The following is a 22729-nucleotide window of genomic DNA, read 5'->3' as shown; positions in this document are numbered from 1 at the left end:
TGTACAGTGTCCCACCCCAACCCCCCCCCCCCCCCCCCCTCCAATGTACAGCCCCCACCCACCCAACCTCCTCCAATGTACAGTTTCTACATCAAATGTATATACACTCTTTTTCTGGACACTTTTTGTATCACAAACAGTACTGTATTTGCAAATCTGATATGTCATAAATGTATAGATGTAGCAGTACTGTCTATCTGTATGTCATGTATGTTATGATGAATTGAAAATGGGGGACCCTGATGTAAACAAGACGAAAGTCTTTCTCTGGTCTGCATCCCCTTAACAATTGTATGTATTGAGCTGTACTGTACTGTACCCATTCTGCAATCTGTTAATAAACTTTTCAATCAATCAATCGCACAGTGTGCAGGTTAGTTACAGTAGGAGATGGGCTTCTATCATATTATCTTCTAGCATTCTATAATGCATTCTTCTCTTTTATTTTCATTTCAGGTACAGTAGTTGTACCTTAAGATACTTGAAGGCTGGCATCTGTAAACGCAGATATAAGTACTTTATTCTTATTTTATTATCATTATTTTCTTTCCAATGAAATTAAATCAGAAAGTGGTATATGATGGAAAATATGAAAGTCAATGCTTGAAGGAAAATGATAGTTATGAGTTGATGAGACAAGGAGTGGCAGCTGTTTGCACATCTGTAATCAGAGGTAGAGAGAGAGAGAGAAAAAAAAAACTAGTGCAGGGGAGGAGGGGGTCTGGATCTTGACTACACCGTTAGCTAACAGCTGAGCTAGCTAACATAAAGACTGTGACCTGTAATTCAAAGCAGCGAAAATTAAGAGAAGATGATTATTATAAATGTGTTTTATTGTATTGAGCATTGTAACTTACATGAAAGGTCTGCCTGCCACCACCACCAATGACAGACCCGGACCCAATAAGAATGACTTTGCCTGAAAAAAAAGTTCAGTCAGGAGATGTTTTGATGGAGATGACTCATCCCCGCGGGAATAGACTTTACCATAAATCATAGGCTGATATACGCTACATTTTCTTTAAACATACATTCTCTTTAAACATATAATTTGTTACAGGACACAAGTAATAGATTTAATCACTTTTTTTCTTTTAAACTTGGTCTGACCGGACCTTCAGCATACATAGACCATGAACAGGCAGTAGATCCAGTAGTAGAAACGCATGTCAGAAAACTCGAGTGCTTGATTGATTGATTTAAACTTGTATTAACAGATTGCAGAATGGGTACAATACAGTACAGCTCAATACACACAATTGTTAAGAGGATGCAGACCAGAGAAAGACATTTGTCTTGTTTACATCAGGGTCCCCCATTTCACCCCCATGCTCCTATTGTCCTAAAGTGTACAGGACAGTTTTAAAATGCTATTGTTTTACTGTATTTGCCCTATACACAATACATCATTTCAACTATACACAATACATCATTTGAACTATACACAATACATCATTTCAACTATAGACGATACATAATTTTAACTATACAATAATACTGAATTTGAATGATACACAATACATAATTTTAACTATACACAATACATAATTTGAACTATATACAATACTGAATTTGAACTATACTGAAGACTCATGTCAGAAAACACATCCTGCATTATGCCTCCTCCACTCTGGAGTCAGAGCCACTACACCTGCTACAGCCTCCACTCCTGGAGTCAGAGCCACTACACCGGCTACAGCCTCAAAATCCTTCTTCTCCACTCCTGGAGTCAGAGCCACTACACCTGCTACATTTGAACTACATAATTTGCATTCAACACCTTAGCCAAGTCTTTGCCAAATGCAGTGAAATCTGAGGAGCTTGGTCAACTGAATGAAGAGGTGCGAGCCTACCAGATTTAGGAGCACGGGCCAAACACTTTGAGGAGAATACTGAACGAATCGATGTTGACTGGTGGAGTAAGATCTTGGCCATGAAGATGCCAGAAGGAGGGATGATATTCCCCATCTTAGGGAAGTTGGTAAAGGCCCTTCTGTCATTGTTCACTGGCCCTCTTGTCGAAGGATCATTTAACATCATGGATGACATCATTGAAAAAGACAGGGCCAGGCTGAACATTGAGACATAATTATGAAGGCTTAGCCATTATCAAGTCCCACATGAAGGCAACAGAGAAAAACGCCTCCAAAATGGAAATCAGCCCTGCACTGAGGAGCATGAGCATGTGCCTGTCTTATGAGAGATACCAAAGTCATCTGAAGAAGGGAATCGACTTTACCATAAATCATAGGCTGATATACGCTACATTCTCTTTAAACATATAAAATGTTACAGGACAGTGTTTTAAAATGCTATCGTTTTACTCTATTTGCCCTATACACAATACATAATTTGAACTATACATAATTTGAACTATAGACGATACATAATTTGAACTATACACAATACATAATTTGAACTATACACAATACTGAATTTGAACTATACACTATACTGAAAAGTTACAGTATGTAGATTTGTTTATTTGTATGACAAAGTCAGTCAACCCTTGCAATCAGTTTCATTTAATGAATTGAAAACGGCATTGATATTACGTAAAAGCAAACTGGCAATAGAAAAGATGTTCAAAATTATCTAGTTCCCTTAACACTTTCAGTGCCAGCAGGGGGCACACGATTTAGTGCTTGAATGCCCAGCATCCACTTCAATGTTAGCGTTAATAACGCCTAATCTATGTTTTAAATTATGGCTATGTGTCTAATCTGCCTGTCGCTTATCAATGACTCGTTTTCCATTTTTCGGCCTATTTATGAATAGTTTTCAAATAAACGCTAGATTATCGATAGTATATGTGTACGTATGCACGCTATATAGGCAATCTGAAAATCGATTCTCTGATTTCCTCAAAGCCATGCCCACACACACACACACACATAGGGCCGAACGCTGAGAGCTCAGCGAATACAACTCCGATTATCCCAAGACTTGTAAAATAGATTCCTTACCTCAGATCAGATGTTCTCCAAAAAGATCATTCCAATTCCTGATCGCCATTCCAAAAATCGATCGCTTTTATTGATCCAACGCTACATACTGTAAACACATATTCCACGCTGTTCTGATGGTCCACAATGAATCCGATCGGCTCGGGTTACATGCCTGAGAAGTAAAATGTGGATTCCGGATTTTTCTTTTCTCATCCATCTTCATTGAGTCCATTCCAAAAGGGTGCATTACCATCTGGGAGACGATAGGGGCGGTTTTTTCACATCTGAGCTCCTGATGGGGCTGGTTTACCAACGGGAGACTCCGTTGATGAAATATGAATTCAGATCGCTAATAAAAAAATAACACACCAATTGTCGTGGGCATTCAGGGGGCGGGCTGATAACGTGTTATCACGTGGTGGGCTCTCAAAGTGTTAAAACGCTAACGCTATTAAATAAATATATATAGTGGAGGTTAAAATAAGAATATGACTTGGCATGAAAAAAAGTTCAGTCAGGAGAGATTTTTTTGCTTTAATCCCTGAGACCGTCTAAACACACGCACTCAGCCGGTGAGCCGGCAGCACCTGGCTGCATGATGGACTGGACTGTTGTGGGTGGGACTCGTGAGGCAGTAGATCAAACCATTGTTAGAGAAATGCAGGGGAGTCACAATCTATGGAAACTTAAAAAAGCACCTGTTTGTTTCTTTTGTGACGTTTTTCTTTTAATACGGGCAATTATACTTCTGAGTCATCTACATTAACTTACTTTAGGATAATAATAAAACCATATTAATAAAAAGATAATAATAGTGTTCTCTGGGCCCCCCCGCCAGTGCTGGGCCCTTAGAATCATCCTAATCTACCCCCCCCACCCAGCTACGCCCCTGCCTGTATGAAGCATAGTTGAGCAATGACAATATAGGACCTCATAAGCAATACGTTAGCTGATCACTCACCTGTTTGCTTCGATAGAGGTGCCGAAGTGTGGCACACAGGAGGATGTGCTTTGGGAGTTTCCACTTGCTGTTAGTTGCTGCTCGACACACATCTTGTGTAATCGAATAGACCAGCCTCTGCGTCTTCTCACACTTTTCTTCATCAAGTGTCCCAGTCACCACTGAGCTCAGAAATTGCACAAGATGCTCTGGGAGCAGTTCATCCATTTTCACAGCATCCAGCTCCTGTGCAGTTGGGGGCCATGGTAGCTCCTTTGACTCTTTGAATGCCTTTTTAATGTGAGAATTGAGGGTGAGTGCTGCTTCTTGTAGTTGATCAGATGTTCCAAGTTTGTACGCACATTTAACTGCTTCATCTACAGTAATGCTTGAGCTGTATATAAGGTTCAACTCAAGACAACCATGCTGTGGTACCTTTGAGAATGTGAGTTCACGAGATATGTCTTTGTCTCCTTGTAAACGTCTTGCCAATTTCTCACTGCGGTATTCAGGATTAGGAAAACCTTCACCTTCCAGTGTCTTCCTGTACAAGTTGCACATGGATCTTAGCTGGACAACTTCTTTGTGTTCAACCACATTCCTAAGAATGTAATCCTTTACTACACAATACGACTTGTCATGTGCTGCCATTTTCCGGGCCTGCGGGCTGTCAATGTTGTCTGCTGCCTTTTTCCCTCTCTTCCTTCCACGCTCATGGTTTTGGTACTCATTTTTGAAGTTATTTCTGCATATTGGATCTGAGCTTCCATAGCAAAGAGGTCCTTGCCCTGCACCTTGCGATAAAGATCCTCTTTCTTCAATTCCTGTGCCCTAGGTTCGATAACTTTCCAGGCTGGTTCTTTGTGTTTCCAACTCTGAAACTTTTTTAGCTCTTCAGTCTTCCCCTTGAACTTGGTTGTTGTTTTGTCACAGAAGATACACTGATCTGGGAACAAGAAGGAACACAGAGCCCCTTCAGTTTGACTTGAGAGACATTTGAGATGGCGTAGGGAGTCCTTTATCGATGACGATGATTCACCAGATGTAGAAGCCTTTGACACTTGTAAACGATCCAATTTCCCTGTGAAGGTTTTGTAGCAGTTTTGATGATAGCCAGTTTTATCCAAAGGCAAGCCTTCTAATGTCAATGGTATTTGGACACAAATATCCTTCATGCGGTACAGTAGCGGCTGGTGAACTTGTGAACTTGTGGGTCGCAGTTCACGTTAGGAGGTCGAGTTGAAAATGTAATGCTCTGAGATGCTCTGGAGCAATCTCTCTCTCTGTCTCTCGGATCAATCAAATAAAATTAACACATGTATGTTGTCATTTTAAACAACTCACCATTCATTCATTATGCATCAGCAGCAGCTAAATTAATGTTATAGTTCACAACACAGCAGCGCGTTTTGAATCGCTAGCCTATTATCGTCTCAGCAAGCACAGTCAATACTTTTTTCCGTAGCCGCATTTCGCGGAGACAGCTGTGTATAGCAAGAGAGAGAGAGCGAGAGAGAGAGAGAGACTCACTGTTTAGTTGAAACGTCCAGGGCAGGAGGGCTTGATAAAGTGTATAATCCACTGTTGATGTATTCCAGACCACTGTCCACTGTGTCCAGACTGCATCCGCCATATAGCTTGTTAGCCAAGTGTTAGCTTGTTAGCAGTTAGCACCACACAACACAAGTACTTCATTTCTTTGTCCATTTCCGCGTCGAACAGACTGCAAACTACCTGGCGTTCTATCGCCATGCTCTAAGACAAACTCTAACCTTAACCAACTTTGAAAGAGTGCCTAAGCTTAACCGTCTAAAGAACTTGCAGTCACGCTCTAAGACAAACAGCTGCATCTCACAATCGGCCAATCAGAGAGCGTCTCCGCGAAATGCGGCTACAGAAATTCTTGACGCTGCTGCCTAGACCGCTTCAAATCGCGCCCGGATTCCAACATAATAGTCATATTTCAACGCACAACGCGTTACGCACTGATTGGCTGCGACGGATACAGCGATCAAACCGTGACGCGCACTCAGAGCGCTATCGCGTCTAGCCCGGGCCGAGAAATACAAAAAAAAAAAAAAAAGTGAGTCACTTCCTGTTCAAGAAAACGAGTATTTTTTATTTTATATAATAACGTTATATTGTGCATTGGAAACACAAACATACTTAAAATGAGTAAATATTATTCATTTTAAACATGTTTATATTATTTATAGGGCTATAAAACAAAAAACTAAAAAATTATTTTTCTTGTTCTCTCATATAACCAGGGCAGGGCCTGAGGGGGGGCGGCGCCCGAGGGCCCCTAGTGGCGAGCCGCCACTGATGCGGTATGGTGAGGTGGCTGTTTCGCAGAGTCTCATATCACGAACACTGTAGATACGATAGCTTCTCGCTTGCCCCTCCCTTGCATTTGCTGAGCGTGATAAAATTACCAGAAGTTGAGACATGTAAAATACATGTTATCGATCTAATCCTCTTTGGAGGCACTTCAGCTGTGTTACAATGTTTCCTTTTCCCCATTGTCAGCAGTTTATGAAGTAATCAGCCTGAATAAAGAAATTAGAAACATTAGATAGGAGGACCTGAGGAGGACCAAATGATGAAGTATACAATGTTTCCGTTTTCCTATGGTTAGTATGAGTAATCAAACTGAAAATAAAGACAAACATTATCTAGCTACTAACTTAGCTAGCTACCAACACTATAGTCAAGAATACAATGTTTTTTCCTTTTCCCTATTGTTAGTAGTGAGTAATCAGCCTGAAAATGCTGAAAAACATTAGCTAGCTATCAACTCAGCTAGCTACCAACTTAGCTAGCTACCAACACTATAGTCAAGAATACAATGTTTTTTCCTTTTCCCTATTGTTAGTAGTGAGTAATCAGCCTGAAAATGCTGAAAAACATTAGCTAGCTATCAACTCAGCTAGCTACCAACTTAGCTAGCTACCAACACTATAGTCAAGAATACAATGTTTTTTCCTTTTCCCTATTGTTAGTAGTGAGTAATCAGCCTGAAAATGCTGAAAAACATTAGCTAGCTATCAACTCAGCTAGCAACCAACTTAGCTAGCTACCTACACTATAGCCAAGAATATTTTTTTTTCCTTTTCCCTATTGTTAGTAGTAAGTAATCAGCCTGAAAATGCTGAAAAACATTAGCTACCAACACTACTTAGTCAAGATTACAGATGTGATTTCTGTAGACCTTTTGTTGAAGAATGACTTGTATATGACTATTAGGTATATCTTAATAATAGTTAATAATAATAATTAATAATACTTACTAAGAAAATCCTTGAGATTGTTCCCAAAGAAAGCAGTGGGAGACTGCCATCTGCAGGTAACCAGGTACCAGGTAACCAACGGCAACCAACTGTCCAACCAATTGCAGAGCCTCGGTCACCAACATCATCAGCTTGGTACCCAATATTATCCAAAAATAAACACTTCTAAGGTATTAGAAAAAACTGATTGTGAACGAATATTCACTATGCGCTTTAAACATTTAAAAGGTAGTTGGTCATACACATATTTTTGGCAATTTCTTGCTGTTTTTGTCCAGAAATACAGTCAAACTGTTGTCAAATGTCAACAATAACCATCCCATTGAATTCCTAGGATCAAAATTGTGTGGGAAAATGTATACATTTCGCTCTGTAAGTTGTCTACTTCAAAAGTTATGCCTCTTCTACATTCTATTTAAATTTTTTATTTTTGGGTTAGGTGCTATAAAGGGTTAAAACTAGCCTTTGGGACATTATTTCAGCTTGGTACCCAATATAATCTTAAAATAAACACTTGGAGGATTGAAAAAAAACTGATTGTAAACAAATATTCACTATGCGTTTGAAAAATAAAAAAGTAGTTGGTCAGACACATCTTTTGCATCTTTTTGCTGTTTTTGTCCAGAAATACAGTCAAAATGTTGTCAAATGTCGAAAATAACCATTCCATTGAATTCCTAGGGTCAGAATTGTATGGAAAAATGTATTCATTTGTCTCTGTATGTTGTTTACTTCAAAGGTTATGCCTCTTGCTACATCAAATTTTAATGTTTGGGTTTTGGGTTAGGTGCAATAAAGGGTTAAAAATTTAGCCTTTCGGACATTATTTCAGCTTGGCACCTGGCAGATTCTGAAAGTAGACACTTTAAGGATTAAGAAAAATCAGGTGGCATAAAAAGTTCCGGGGGGTGCGTGTGGACCCCTATTTCCATCTAGACTATTCATTTTGCGCTCTTCAACGCCCGATCCATTTGCAATAAGTCCATCCTGCTCAACGATCTTTGCAAGTCAAAAAATCTGGATCTATTGTTTCTCACAGAGACCTGGCAGCAGGATATGGATTTTTCTCCATTCATTGAACTATGCCAGAATGACAAACTTCATTAGCTCCCCCAGACTCACTGGTGGTGGCCTGGGAACAGTGTTTAAGGCCAAGTACGTCTTGTGAGGTTAACGTGGGAACGTTTTCGTCATTTGAGGTTCAATTTGTTAAACTGGCACGCAAAAACGCTGTCTATTGTGCAGTGGTTTATCGCCCCCCCTGGACATAATAGCCTATTTTTATCTGAGTTCTCTGAGTTTCTCTCCAGTGTTTATAGGCATGAACAAATCATTATAATGGGTGATTTTAACATGCATATTGATGACCTATCGGATTCGTTTGCTGCTGCGTTTTTAACACTTTGAGTGCCAGCCACGAGAAATCTCGTTAGTTCATGCCATGCGTTGAGTGCCAAGAACGAGAAATCTCATAATTTAATCGTAATTTTTTTATTATCGATTTCCATTCATTTTTCATCAATCTAGCCTCACGTTACTAGTGGGGATCTGTCTGAGCTCGAACAGGGAAAATACCGCCCCCTATCGTCTCTCCGGATGGTACTGCACCCATTGGATTGGACTGAATGAAATGGATGGGGAAAAAAGAGTCCGGAATCCACATTTTACTTGTATTGTCAGGCATGTAACCGGAGACGATCCCACTCATTGCCGACCCTCAGAACAGCGTGGAATATATGTTACCAGTATCCAGCGTTCGCAATCGATATTTGGAATGGCGATCAGGAATTGGAATAATCTTTTTGGAGAACATCTGATCTGAGGTAGGGCTGGGCGATTAATCGATATTTCGATTAATTCGAATGAATGATTTAGGACAATTTAAAAAAAATTGATTTTCAAAAAAAAAGAAAAAAAATTAAGACTTTATTTTACAAAAAGTGATGTTTGGTGAAAGTTAGATTTGCACTTTATTAATCCCAATAGGGAAATTCATTCTTGTTTGATGATCAAGAGGCACCTTTTATTTGTTTTAAGTGAAGTTTGGTGAAAAAGCAAGTTATTGCACTATTAATCCCAATAGGGACATTCATCTTTGTTTGATCAAGAGTAACCTTTTATATTATATATATATATAATAATTTTTTTTGTGAAGATTGGTGAAAGTTAGGTTTGCACTTTAATCCCAATAGGGACATTCATCTTGGTTTGATAATATTTTTGTGTCAAAAAATAAAAAAAATAAAAATTAAATCGTATCGCCATATCGCCCAGCCCTAATCTGAGGTAAGGAATCTATTTGACCAGTCTTGGGATAATCGGAGCTCTTTTCACCTATATCTCAGCGTGTCCCATATGTGTGTGTGTGGCTGTGAGTGTGTGTGTGTGCTGATCAGGAAATAAGATAATCGATTTTTTCAGCCCGCTTCTCTAGCGTGCATAAGTACACATATACTATCGATAATCTAGCGTTTATTTGAAAACGATTCATAAATAGGCCGAAAAATGACAACGTGTTTTGTGTATTCCAGTAAAGCGCGATTCCTGCAGAATCTTTTTTTTATTTTATTTTTTGGAAGTTTAAAAAAACGAGCGTTTTTCAAAATGGTATCAAACGGAAATGAACCGATTTAAAAATCTGTTTCGACAATGTCATTGATAAGCGACGGGCGTATTAGACACATAATTTAAGATATAGTTTATGCGTTCGCTAATGTGCTTGTGTAACCTGTCTCGTACTGCTCTGCGTTGTGTTTCAAATTCCTATTCGACCCCTGTTAAGGGATCGCCCTGAGTGGGAGTTGAACCCCGGTCTCCCGCACCGGGGCCGACATCACAAACCGCTGCGCCAAGAAAGGATATCCCTCCTAAGCGCTCAGTTTGGATGCCTCTGGGGAGTGAGTTTACTTGCAGTACCGCTTACCATCCACAGCCACCGAACTACTTGTACCACGTGACTGTGGATATACTGTGGTACCTCCGTTACACTCGCTCTCTCATTGAATAGAGCGTTGGCAATCCAGCGCTAACCCGTGCGCCCCCTGCTGGCACTCAAAAGTGTTAAGCATGACAATCTTTTAATTTTACGCAACATGTCACTGAGCCTACGCACAACAAAGGCCATATATTGGATCTGGTTTTTACTCTGGAAATAAATATGAATAATTGTTATTTGTACCTGGCAATATCCGACCATAAGTGTGTGGTATTTGACATTCCTCTGACGATTGAGTCCATTCCTAAGCGTGATTTGCGTAGACTCACTATCAACAACCAGACAGTGGATACATTTTCACATGTATTTCTAGGGTCTGATTTGTCCAATATATTAGCACCTGCCTTGGATTGTGACACTCTGGTACAAATTTGTTTACACTTGTGCAATAACATTTTAAATTGTTACTCCTTTTAAAACACGGAAAGCACCCAAGGAAAACTCCACCCCATGGATCAATGAGGATATACATGTTTTTAAAATACTTTGTAGAAGAACTGAGAGACTATGGCGTGCAACCAATTTAACTGTCCATTTAGTTAGGGAATTTTAGCAAGATGTTTGGACCATCTGTGAAAAAATTTATTACCAATAGCTTTCTCCACCAAAGTGTTCCTATAGGTGTCTACTAACACCTCTCAATTTATTCAAACCCAAATCCTCTGGGAAAATTCTGGAGAGCCAATCAAAGTTAAGGAGCCCAGGGGGCTTGGGCGAAAAATATGAAAAAAATATAAATCAAATATTAACGTGTGGGGTGACCAGGCCATGTGAGCGGATCGGAGTGTGAGCGGCGCGGGGCGCGGAGCGGGCGGTTTTGACGTGAGCGAGGAGTGGGTTTTAAAATGGGTCGGCGCGACGTCCGGAGCGAGAGTTCTCCTCCGCTCCAATCCACTCCAGGTCGCTCACAGTGGTTTAACACTGTTGATGTAATATACATGCAGTACAATGCCAAAGCAACAGATGGCGATGTACAAACATGAAGGCCATTTTCAACCAATGAGAAGGGTGAACCTGTGATATCCGGTTCAGGCTTTGTCACTGTAGAGACGCCCACACTCACTCCTGTTAGAAAACGTATCGACGCCATTGTTGTTGACGTTAGCTTACATGCTAACGTTAATGGCAGCGACCATAGCATTGTGGCTCGGCTAGCCTATCATCGCTTAATAGAGCTAGTGGATGGATAAACAACGTTATTTAACATTGCAGAATGGGTACAATTACAATGCGGCTCAATACAAACAATTGTTAAGGGGCCCAGGGGGTGTAGACTGTTGTAGTTTGAGCTGATTTACACCATGCTCCAAAAAAATAAAAAAATCTGCCGAGCGATCTGGCGCGGGGCTCGATTCAAGGTGAGCGGGGAGCGAGCGGAGAGCGACTTGGGGGCGGGGTCAACATGATCGATTAGCGGAGCTTTCTTTTTCCATAAGAACATATATTTTTACTTTATTCCAAGAGAAATGTAACGTTACATAGAATGGAATGGTATAGAAATGTGCATTATTGATACATGGTTTCAGTTTTTTTTTACTAAGCCAACTCCCCATCTTCCTCACTCCTTTTCTCGTCTGTCTGGTTGTTATGGCACTCTCCTTTACACTTGCCACAAGCAGATATGCACTTGACCCCCTGTTTTTTACAGCAGCACCTGCGTGTACTGCAGTCTCCCTCACAGTTGCAGCTGATGAATTTCAGGAGATAGTCTGGGGCAATGGGGTCTGTGGTAGGGACTGGTGCATAGCCTTCGTCTCCCAGTTTCCAGCCATAGTCCAGAACATCCATTTTTTTCTTCTTTCTTTACTTTAATGACCACCCAGCCAGGCTGGTGGAATTTGGTTTCAATGCATTGCAGTTCCAACATAAAACATAGAACATATAACATCACTTACACCGTACATACTACATGCAGTTAGGAGAAAACACAATTACATAGATTACAGTTCAGAGTTTATGTCCATGTCAGCAGAGGTAAGGGGGGTTGGGGGGGGGGGGGGGGGTACTACAGGGAGTTCAGTGTCCGTATGGCAGTGGGGAAGAAGCTGTTTTTGAAACGGGATGTTTTGGTGGTCAGGGATCTGTAGCGCCTCCCGGAGGGCAGCAGCTGGAAGATGTGGTGTGCTGGGTGAGTGGGGTCAGAGATGATTTTTCTGGCTCTCCTGATTGTGATTTGGCGGTGGAGTGATTCGAGAGAAGGGAGGGGGGTGCGGATTATTTTTGAGGATTTATTGATGATTCTTTGAAGTTTGTTTTTCGAGTGAGTGTCCAAATTGCTGTACCAAACAGTTATGGAGAAGGTGAGGATGCTTTGTATGATGGCCTGGTAGAAACGGAGCAGGAGATGTTTTCTGACTCTGTATTTTTTGAGCTGGCGGAGGAAGAAGAGTCTTTGATTGGCTTTTTTGTGTATGTGGTCTGTGTTGGTTTTCCATTTGAGGTTATTGCTTATGTGAGTGCTGAGAAATTTGAAGGAGTCTGTGGTGATAATGGGTTTGCCGGAGATGGATATGGGGGTTTTGGGGTTTGGCTGGCGTCTGAAGTCGATGATGAGTTCTTGGGTTTTTGATGAGTTGAGGAGGAGGTTATTGTCTGTGCACCAGGTGATTGTGTGGTTGATTTGTGTACGGTATTCTGTTTCGTTATTGTCTGTGATGAGGCCTATAAGGGTTGTGTCGTCTGCATATTTGTATATTTTGACGGAGTTGTGGAGGGATATGAGCAGGTTGGTGTATAGGGAGAAAAGCCAGGGTGTAAGGACGCAGCCTTGGGGGGCTCCTGTGCTGACATATGGAGGGTGGGATGTGATGTTATTTATTTTGACCTTCTGTTGTCTGTTGGAGAGGAAGCTATGGATCCAGTGGCAGATGCAGGGGTCAATGTTCATGTCCAGTAGTTTATTGATGAGTTTGGCTGGGATAATTGTGTTGAATGCGGAACTGAAGTCCATAACCAGAATGCGGGCGTATGAGTTGCGGGTTTCCAGGTGTTGCAGCAGGTGATGAGTGGCTGTGTTGACTGTGTCATCCACAGACCTGTTGGTTCTGTAGGCAAATTGGTGTGGGTCCATGAGGGGGGTGGTGCTGGTTTTGAGGTGGGTGAGAATGATGCGTTCAAATGATTTCATTACTACGGATGTGAGGGCAATTGGTTATTGGATTTTGGAACAGGGATGATGGTGGACTGTTTGAGACATTGGGGGACTGAACAATTACGGAGGGAGGTATTAAAAATGTTGGTGAAAATGGGGGCCAGTGATGGACTTTGTAGTAGAAGCCAGTCTCTGGTTTGGAGATATGCCCGGAGAGAATGTTGTGCTGCTGCTGCTGTAGTCGGGGGCAGTTTCTCAGGGCTGATTTTCCCTGCTGCAGCCCGCTTGCTGAACATTTCAAATCTCAAGTCCCCCAAGCCTTTGGGTGGTTTCCCATGGAACATGAGTTTGAATATTTCACAGCTGGCTGTGATGATGGTATCTTTCTGGGCTTGGATGTCAATAAAAACTTCCATGGCCTTCTCAGCTTGGTCCGTCTTGCAGAGTGTGCGTAGCAAAGTTGGTTTGCTAAAGCCCGAAATTGCAGACACGGTATCGCAAAGCTGTGTAGAAAGAGCAGATATTTCCTGTATTTCTGAGGGCCTCTTGTATCTTTCCAACATCGTAAGACACATTGTTTGCTGTTGTGAAGAAGACTGAGTGGTCTGCATCATGATGAATGAGCATAACCAGGATGTCCGTATCCTCAGCTCTCCCCTCAACAGCGGACTCTCTTGCCTCATCTAGAGCTGCCTGGACGATAGAAGTGTCTGCATCATCAAAGCATTGATGTACACGGATTCCATTACTACTGAATGTCTCAGCTAGAAGCAGGATAAGCTGGGCCTTGTTGTTCTTGTTGTCTAGGAACTTTTCTATAGGAATAATGGTTTGGATGTCTGGGCGAATCTGGATGTCACAGCATGCATGCTTTGTACGTCTGAGATGATCATGGTCCTTGGTCGGGTGGTCATATCCGTCAAAAACCACAGTGATCCGGAGGTGCTGGCTTCCCATGGCCTTCACAAACCGGAGGTAGCTCTCAGCGATGTCCTTCCAGGTGAGGTTAACCTCCCACTTGACATTGTGCAGGAGCCACCCACCATCAATCACAAGGCTCGTGCATGGGGTTTTCCCAATGGGTTCCACAAATGTCTTTAGGAACTTTGCTAGGGCAGCCTTATCTGACTTTCGCATCTTCTGGTTTTTGTCAAAAAGAGACATCAGTGTTGGCGTCAACTCAAATAGCAGAGCTTCTTTGGTCTTGACTTCACGCTCACTGATGATGATGAGGCGGTTGAAGAGCCTGAGTGAGTCAATAACCAGCTTCTCCCCACTGACTTTGGGTCCAGATCTGAGGGTTGCTAATGATTTGACTTTGTACTTTGTTTGCATTGTATCATTAACAGTTTTCCCATCCATCTTGGCCTGTATGGTTCTGCCAATCTCCTCTGCCTGATCTGCATTTACTGGGTCTCCGGGAGAGCTGCTAAACCCTGTAGAGAAGGACACCAGGGTCTTCCTGTCCTGTGAGTTATCGAAGGGGTTTACTTCTTCCAACCATCCAACTATGGTGGAGCTGCTAGCACTTTGACTACTTGACCCAGACAATACGCTGCGTCTGTTCAACCTGTCTGGATGTTGGTCTTGCTCATCTTGCCCTAAAGAATAGAATTTGTTAAACGTTTTTATTAAATTGAGATGTCACTCACAACATAGAATATGATTGAAAACTGCAAGTGCTTTCATCACAATGAAAAATAAAACAAACGTACGATTTCCAGTGGATTTACTTCTTGCACCATTGTATAGCTCGGTTCTGCATTCCAAATGGCGTCTAAGCTTGGGATCATCTCCGTTTTTCCAGTCTTCATGTAGTCTTCTGATTAATGCTTCATCGTCCACACTCTCAGAATAAGACAACATTTTTGGGTGACTTTTGAGAGCTTTTTAATCCCAGTCTCAGGACCACCACAGATGAAGCACCTTAAGCAACAAGCTACAGAATCCTCTTCCATGTTGTAGTCTACTAAAAGACAAGTGTCATGATTTGTGTCAAAACATACAGAACTGGTCCACACAGCAAGACTTATTGATGGAGTGAGTGAACTACAAGATTATCTTCACTGAAAAAGTAGATCACCACACAAAGTCCAGCTGATCTTATAACCACTCTGATGCTAGCTATCTATCTAATGTTAGCTGTAAGCAAACGTTAGCTAGGTGAATGGTTGTTTATTGTTGGCAATAAACTATAGAAAATTGATAAAGTGCTACATTTACAGTTATCAAACCTTTTGCCAGCAGAGGAAAACCAATTAGTCTCCCAAAGATTAGTTAAACGATCATACCTTAAAATAGTTTTTGTTGTGCAGAAATATTTGCCATGATGCAGCACTCCTGCTCCTTCCCCACATGCAGACAGTGTATCCTACTGAGCATGTGCACAGTAGGTGAACAACACTTATTAGTGTTTTGCAATATTTTCATATTTTATTTTCCAGAATAGAATCAAACCAACACCTCAGTCCCATACCGTTGAATATACCCTTTTTGCTGTACATTATAGCTTAAAATATATTATACTATATATATAATATACCAATATTTTATGGCCAGGGAGCCATTCTTACTCAAAACTAATGGTTGGAATAGATTCAGCACCCCTGAAAACCCCTAGTTAGTCACCCCACACGTTAATATTTGATTTAATTTTTTTTCATATTTTTCGCCCAAGCCCCCTGGGCTCCTTAACTTTGATTGGCTCTTCAGAATTTTCCCAGAGGATTTGGGTTTGAATAAATTGAGTGGTCTTAGTAGACACCTATAGGAACACTTTGGTGAAGAAAGCTATTGGTAATAATTTTTTTCACAGATGGTCCACACATCTTGCTAAAATTCCCTAAAACATTTGAAAGACATGCTTGCCAAATATAATAATGGTCATAGATGCTAGAGCAAACTATTTCTCCAACCTAATAAGGGATAGTAAATGCAGCCCCAGAGTCATATTTGAAACCATAAACAGAATTGTAACGCCTCAGCATGATTGCAATTCATTTCTGTAATTTTTTGTGGACAAAATCTCAATTATTAAAGCTCATTTTTCTCCTTTGCCACTCCATGCAGTGTTTCCACCCAAACCCACAATATTGGACCAGTTTGCTCTTCTGTTGTTGAAAGAGCTCACCACAATTATTAACAAAATGTCTTCTTCTACATGCACCCTTGATGTAATTCCCACTACTTTTCTTAAGAACTCACTACCTACTATTGGCCCTTCTCTTCTAGCCATAATAAACAGTTCTCTCTCCTCAGGCTGTGTTCCAGGCCACTTCAAAAAAGCTATAGTTGAACCTTTGTTAAAAAAGCCAAATCTTGACCCTTCATCACCTCAACTACAGGCCTATATCTAAACTCCCCTTCATTTCTAAAGTCACTGAAAAGGCTGTAGCAAAACAGCTTCTTGAGACTCTGGAGGAACATAATATTTTAGACAAATTTCAATCTGGTTTCAGTCAGCGGCACAGCACAGAAACCGCTCTCCTACGAATTACAAATGATATTCTAATAAATGCTGATCATGGTCAATACACTGTCCTACTACTTGATCTGACAGCTGAATTTGATACTGTAGATCAGGGGTTCCCAAAGATTTCAAGTCATGTCATCACAAACACTGGCATTTAAAGGGTACAAATAAAACAATTCCTGCACCAGAATGCAGGAAATGAAGTCTTTGTAACACAAAATTTCCTGGTGGTCTGACTGGGGCTATATTTCGCACTATATTTCCTGGCCTGAATGATTTCTCCAGTCTGGCCCTGGTTAAAAGCCTCCAATGCTTATTAGTGTGTGTGCGTTTGAACGTTTGCATGTTTCAACCATACATTTCCATTTATATAATTTTTTTATAATTTACTACTTTTTTTATTATTTTTTTTGTACCTCCTATAATAGTGGGGGTCGTGGCTCTCTGACACTGTTATTTCGGGGGTCGCGGCCTGAAAACTTTGGGAACCCCTGCTGTAGATCACAACGCACTTCTTCACAGGCTTGAGCACGAGGTTGGGGTAGGTGGGACTGTACTGAAGTGGTTCACTTCCTACCTGTCAGGAAGGTCTTAGATGGCTGCAGTGTGAGAGGTCGTGTCTCAATTGCTTGTCTGTTTGTCACAGTTTGTAGCCGATAATACTGCTAATTTTGATCCACTTTAATTAGTTTGATCAGTTTAACCATTTCAGTTTTATTGCAGTGTTTTTTTTCTCTTGAGTTTGTTTGTGAAAATGTCAATTATTTCACTGCAAAGTTTGATGGATGCCATCGAGAAGAGCAAGACTGAAACGCTGAGACACATTGATTCAAAAGTGGATACAATTCAGGCTGGCTTGACTAGTATTCAGACCTCCCTAGAGACGTTGGGAGATCAAGTCGAGTTAATTGAGGAGAGAGTCGGCAAAAACGAGAATAATGTCGATAATCTACTTGCTCGGATGAAAGTTCTAGAGGAACACAACGCTTACCTACGTGAGAAGACGGATGACCTGGAGAATCGGAGTCGTAAATTGAATCTTCGTGTCGTCGGAATCCCTGAGTCTGCCGAAGGCACCGATGTGATTGGGTTCATGTCCAACTTAATTCCATCGCTCCTGGGTCGGGATAACTTCCCCACCTCTCCAATCATCGAAAGAGCCCATCGTTCACTGACAAATCGTCGGAATGAGCGTGGCACTCCTAGGCCCATCATCATGAAGTTGCTCTACTTCCAGGACAAGGTGAAAATCCTTCGACTTGCCAGAGAGAGTAAGAGAGTGGAATTCAATGGGTCTCGTGTCTACTTCAACCCAGACCTCAGCGCAGACTTGACGAGACGTCACAAGAGCTTCGCCACCATCAAACGCAAGCTCCGTGAACGTAAGATCAAGTACTTGGTTCGCTATCCATGCACATTATGTGTCACCATTGATGGTAAAGAAGAATGATTTAACTGTCCCAAGCTTGCTGAAAAGGCCTTAATATCTTTACCGAAAACTCTCCAGAAAATATGCGGTATGAATGATGGTGTTTATGGCTGGGCTAGTGCTCGCTAGCTCTGCTTATGGTCCGAACTGGCGAATTAATTGGCCGTTTCTTCTCCTCGTCTTAATTCTCCCTTGTTCCTTCATATGAAGTGATGCCTTAGTCTGCATTATGCGTTTTGTTTCATTTGTGCCATGTTTATGATTTGGAAATATGTGCTCAATGGCTTCATCGATGTTACATGCTGTTGTGTTTACATTCTGAATGTCGCAGAAGAAACGCATCACTTCCAGTAGCGCCTACGTCCGTACGTCACGTTAATACCGTGACTAATTCATAGTAGAGATTTAACAGAATTAAAGATTTAAAGCCTTCGATGCCGCCTGAATTCCCATAGACATGCCCGGTGCTGCTGGGACATGCTGGGATTTAGTTGTGTTATGTATTTATGTTATCTGTTGTGTGTGTGTGCTTGAATGTATGTTGCTCTCCTGCGCCCTGCCCTTTATCCACTGTCCCTCCCTGCACAAGATTGTATATCCCGTTTTTTTATTTCTTTTTTCTTTTAATACAACTCTGGTATGATGAATACTTCTAAAGGTTTAAATGTTATCCACCTAAATATAAGGAGTCTGTACCCCAAAATGTATCTGAGAGCTTGGCTTGTCTACAATAATCCCAGTGTAATTACTGTGTCTGAGACATGGTTGCATAGTGCAATCTCTGACAACGAGAACTATGTTCTGTACAGAGCTGATAGGGGTACTAGAGGTGGAGGAGTGGCTACATATGTCAAATCAAACCTGACATCTGAGCTCCTCATGCCAAGGGTAAACCCTATAAACTTTGAGTGTCTTTTCATTAAAATTTATTTTCATGAAAATAAACAGTTGACCATAGGAAATATTTATAGACCTCCTGATTCCCCCTCTGAATCTACAAATGATATATTATCCACCATTAACTCTTTAGATCGTCCAAATGAAATTATCATCTTGGGTGACTTTAACAATAGATCGATCATCTAGTAATGTTCGAAACCTATTTGGCAGTATCAACTTAACTCAACTCATTAGTGAGCCTACTAGAGTTGATACTAGATCCAAGTCCCTGCTAGATTGGATTCTCGTCTCACATCCAGATAGAATCTCAAACTCTGGTGTGTTACCTGATAGTTTCAGCGACCATTCTATCATCTTCTGCATTTGGAAGATAAAGCTACCACGTCTACCACCAAAATTAATCAGGATAAGACAATGTAGGAATTTGAATATTGAGCACTTTATTCAAGATATAACATCTATAAATTGGGACAGGTTTAAATTAATTCCATTTGTTGAAGATGCATGGAATTCCTAATACACTGAGCTTACTAATGTTATTGACCATCATGCTCCCTGGAAGACACTCAAAGTCAAGGGTAGACACTTGCCCTGGATTAATAGTGAATTTATAAATCTGTTTAAACAAAGAGATGAGGCTTGGGAAATGCATCGCCTGACAAAGGATTCTGCCGACTTCAATGCATATAAACAAATACGGAACTTATGTACAACTAAAACAAGAAATGCTAAATCCAACTATTTCAAAGATTGTTTAAGCAATGATTTTAGCAACCCAAAGCAGTTTTGGAAGAGAATCAACAGTATAACTAAGAAGTCATCTATAAGTCGCACTCATATTAGAATTAATAATGAAGTTGTCAATGATCCCTCATCAATTGCACATGCCTTTAATCAGCACTTTAATTCTGTCTGCAGACTCAAATTTAATGACCCCTCCTACTCTGATGTGCCTCTTAACACATTCGGGGCCATTGGGATTAGACGGGGCCCACTCTATACGGCCAGCATATTACAACCTTTCATTGTGCGTGAGGCTGTTTGTAGAGCTAAATCTATACTTTATATTATTGCTATCTGTCCATTCTCATTGTCAATTGACACTATAAACCGTCCCTTCAATATGCCTTAAATAAAAAAAAAATGCATCAATACGTTCCCATTTTATAGCGTCTTGAATATGAACGTTATAGCAGAATGTTCTGGGGTATTTCCTGGAACGCGAGATATAGGGTGCTAAGCTAATAACGTTAAATCGAATGGCGTTTCGGCTATAGACAAGCTAGAGTTAAAACTCAAAATGCATATAGTCTGTACCATGGTCCACCATGAATGCATGAAAGGGGGGGGGGGGGGTGGGGGACATCGTTTCTGATTATTGATTACCAATAACGGCATTAGCCTCAGTAGCCTCATTCGCTGACCGGGTGGATGGCTATCAAAGCAAGGCCCGGCCAAGCTGAAATTGACGTCAAATCGTTCTTACCTGTGGCCGGTTGGACTGCAAAAAGGATTTCCCAGTTATCGATCGCCATCTGGTAGATCCATATGTCCATTGGCTAATGCTATATTCCTTTACTGCATACTGAATTCACTGTCCCAAAAACTATTCCAGGCGATCGGCTACATGCATAGCTTTAGGCAGAAACAGAAAAGTCCATTCATAATAAAAAAAAGAAAAAAACACTGGTCTGTAACAGGGAACACTGCATTATCGAGACAGCGCCCCTACGAAGATCTGGCCGGTAATGCACTTTTCCGAATTCCAATAGTAGGGTAAATCTGCAGTGCCGCTCAGTGACATTGAGTAGGATATTACAATGGAATAAAAGCCAAAACAACCTTGCCACGTATATATATGTGGTTGGCCCTTTAAGCATGGCGCCGAAACACGTATATATATATGTGGATGGCCCTGAATGTGTTAATAACACCAGATGCAACAGCTCTTTTTCCTTTAGAAGTATTCGTCCGCTTGATGTTCAGAAGGTCATTGATGAATTAAGATTGGGTACTAGCTGTGGTTCAGATGGTATGGAGATCAAGTTCATCAAACTTGCCTCATGTATTATCTGATTTATTTAATCTATCTTTAACATCTAATGAAACTCCATTAAGCTGGAAATGTGCAAAAGTCAATAATTATAGACCAATTTCAATTATTAATAGTATAGCAAAAGTCTTTGAAAAACTAATTTTTAATCAATTATCCCATTATGTTAATGAATCTCATATTTTATCCCCATGCCAATCTGGTTTCAGGCCATACTACTCCACAACTACAGCCCTTCTGAAATTGACCAATGATGTTCACTCAGCAATGGACAATAACATGGTCACTGGTGCAATATTTATAGATCTCACAAAGGCCTTTGATTTGGTTGATCATTATCTTCTTCTTGACAAACTGTGTGCTATTGGTGTCTCTAATAATTCTTTACTTTGGTTCAATTCATATCTCCACCATAGACGCCAGTGTGTATCATATCAGGGTAAACAGTCTGACTTTTTGATTATGGACAAGGGTGTTCCTCAAGGTTCATCTTTAGGACTATTATTATTTTCTATATTTGTTAATGATCTCACCCAGATACCATCTGACTGTCTTACTCAATTATATGCTGATGATACAGTGATTTATTCCTCTAAGTCTAATATTCAACAAATTCAGTATGCTTTACAGACTCATTTTGATGCTGTTCAGAAATGGTTAGCTATTAACAAACTTTTATTAAATAAGTATGTTAAATAAGTCCTATAGTATACTGTTTGGTACTAGATCAAATCTGTTGCAAATATCGAATCAGTTGTCGATTAAGTTTTTAGATGATTCTCCTCTCTAGAATGTCGATGAATATAAGTACTTGGGTCTTTGGCTTGATTCTCAACTGACTTCAAGTCACATATTGATACTGTGATAAAGAAAACAAATTGTAGCCTGAGAATATTGTTTCCTCATTTAACTTTTCCGTCAAGCCAACTGAAGAATCCATTGTGATCGCCGGCCCGGAAATTGCGTGGATTATGTATTTACAGTACCCAATGCTGAATCAATAAACGCGATCGATATTTGGAATGGCGATCAGGAATTGGAATAATCTTTTTGGATAACCTCTGATCTGAGGTAAGGAATTTATTTTACCAGATAATCAGAGCTATTTTCACAGAGATATCAGCGTTTGCCCTATGCGTGTGTGTGTGTGTGCGATCAGGAAATGAGAGAATCGATATTTCAGCCCGCTTCTATAGCGTGCATAAGTACACATATACTATTGATAATCTAGCGTTTATTTGAAAACGATTCATAAATAGGCCAGAATATTCCAGTAAATGCCGATTATCACGGAATCTTTATATTTTCCTTGAAAAAGAGGGCTTTTCAAAATGCTATCAAACGGAAATGAAGCGATTAAAAAAACAATCCGTTTCGACAATGTTGACTGCAAACAAGTCATTGATAAACGACGGGCAGATTAGACACATAGCCATAATTTAAGACAGAGATTATGCGTTCACAACGCTATCATTGAAGTGGGTGGTGGCATTCAACCATGCTTTACCATGTTAACAAGTGGCACTGATAGTGTGTCGAGGAAGGCTTCTTGTCCTCTGCAAAAGCATGCAATTGGTCCACTGATGGATACATCTTGATATTTGTCTAGTT

The sequence above is a fragment of the Notolepis coatsorum genome (genome assembly GCF_963971535.1).
Source record: "Notolepis coatsorum genome assembly, chromosome: 6".
Lineage (NCBI taxonomy): Eukaryota > Metazoa > Chordata > Actinopteri > Aulopiformes > Paralepididae > Notolepis > Notolepis coatsorum.
The sequence above is the reverse complement of the archived record's forward strand: the minus strand, read 5'-3'. Positions refer to the sequence as shown.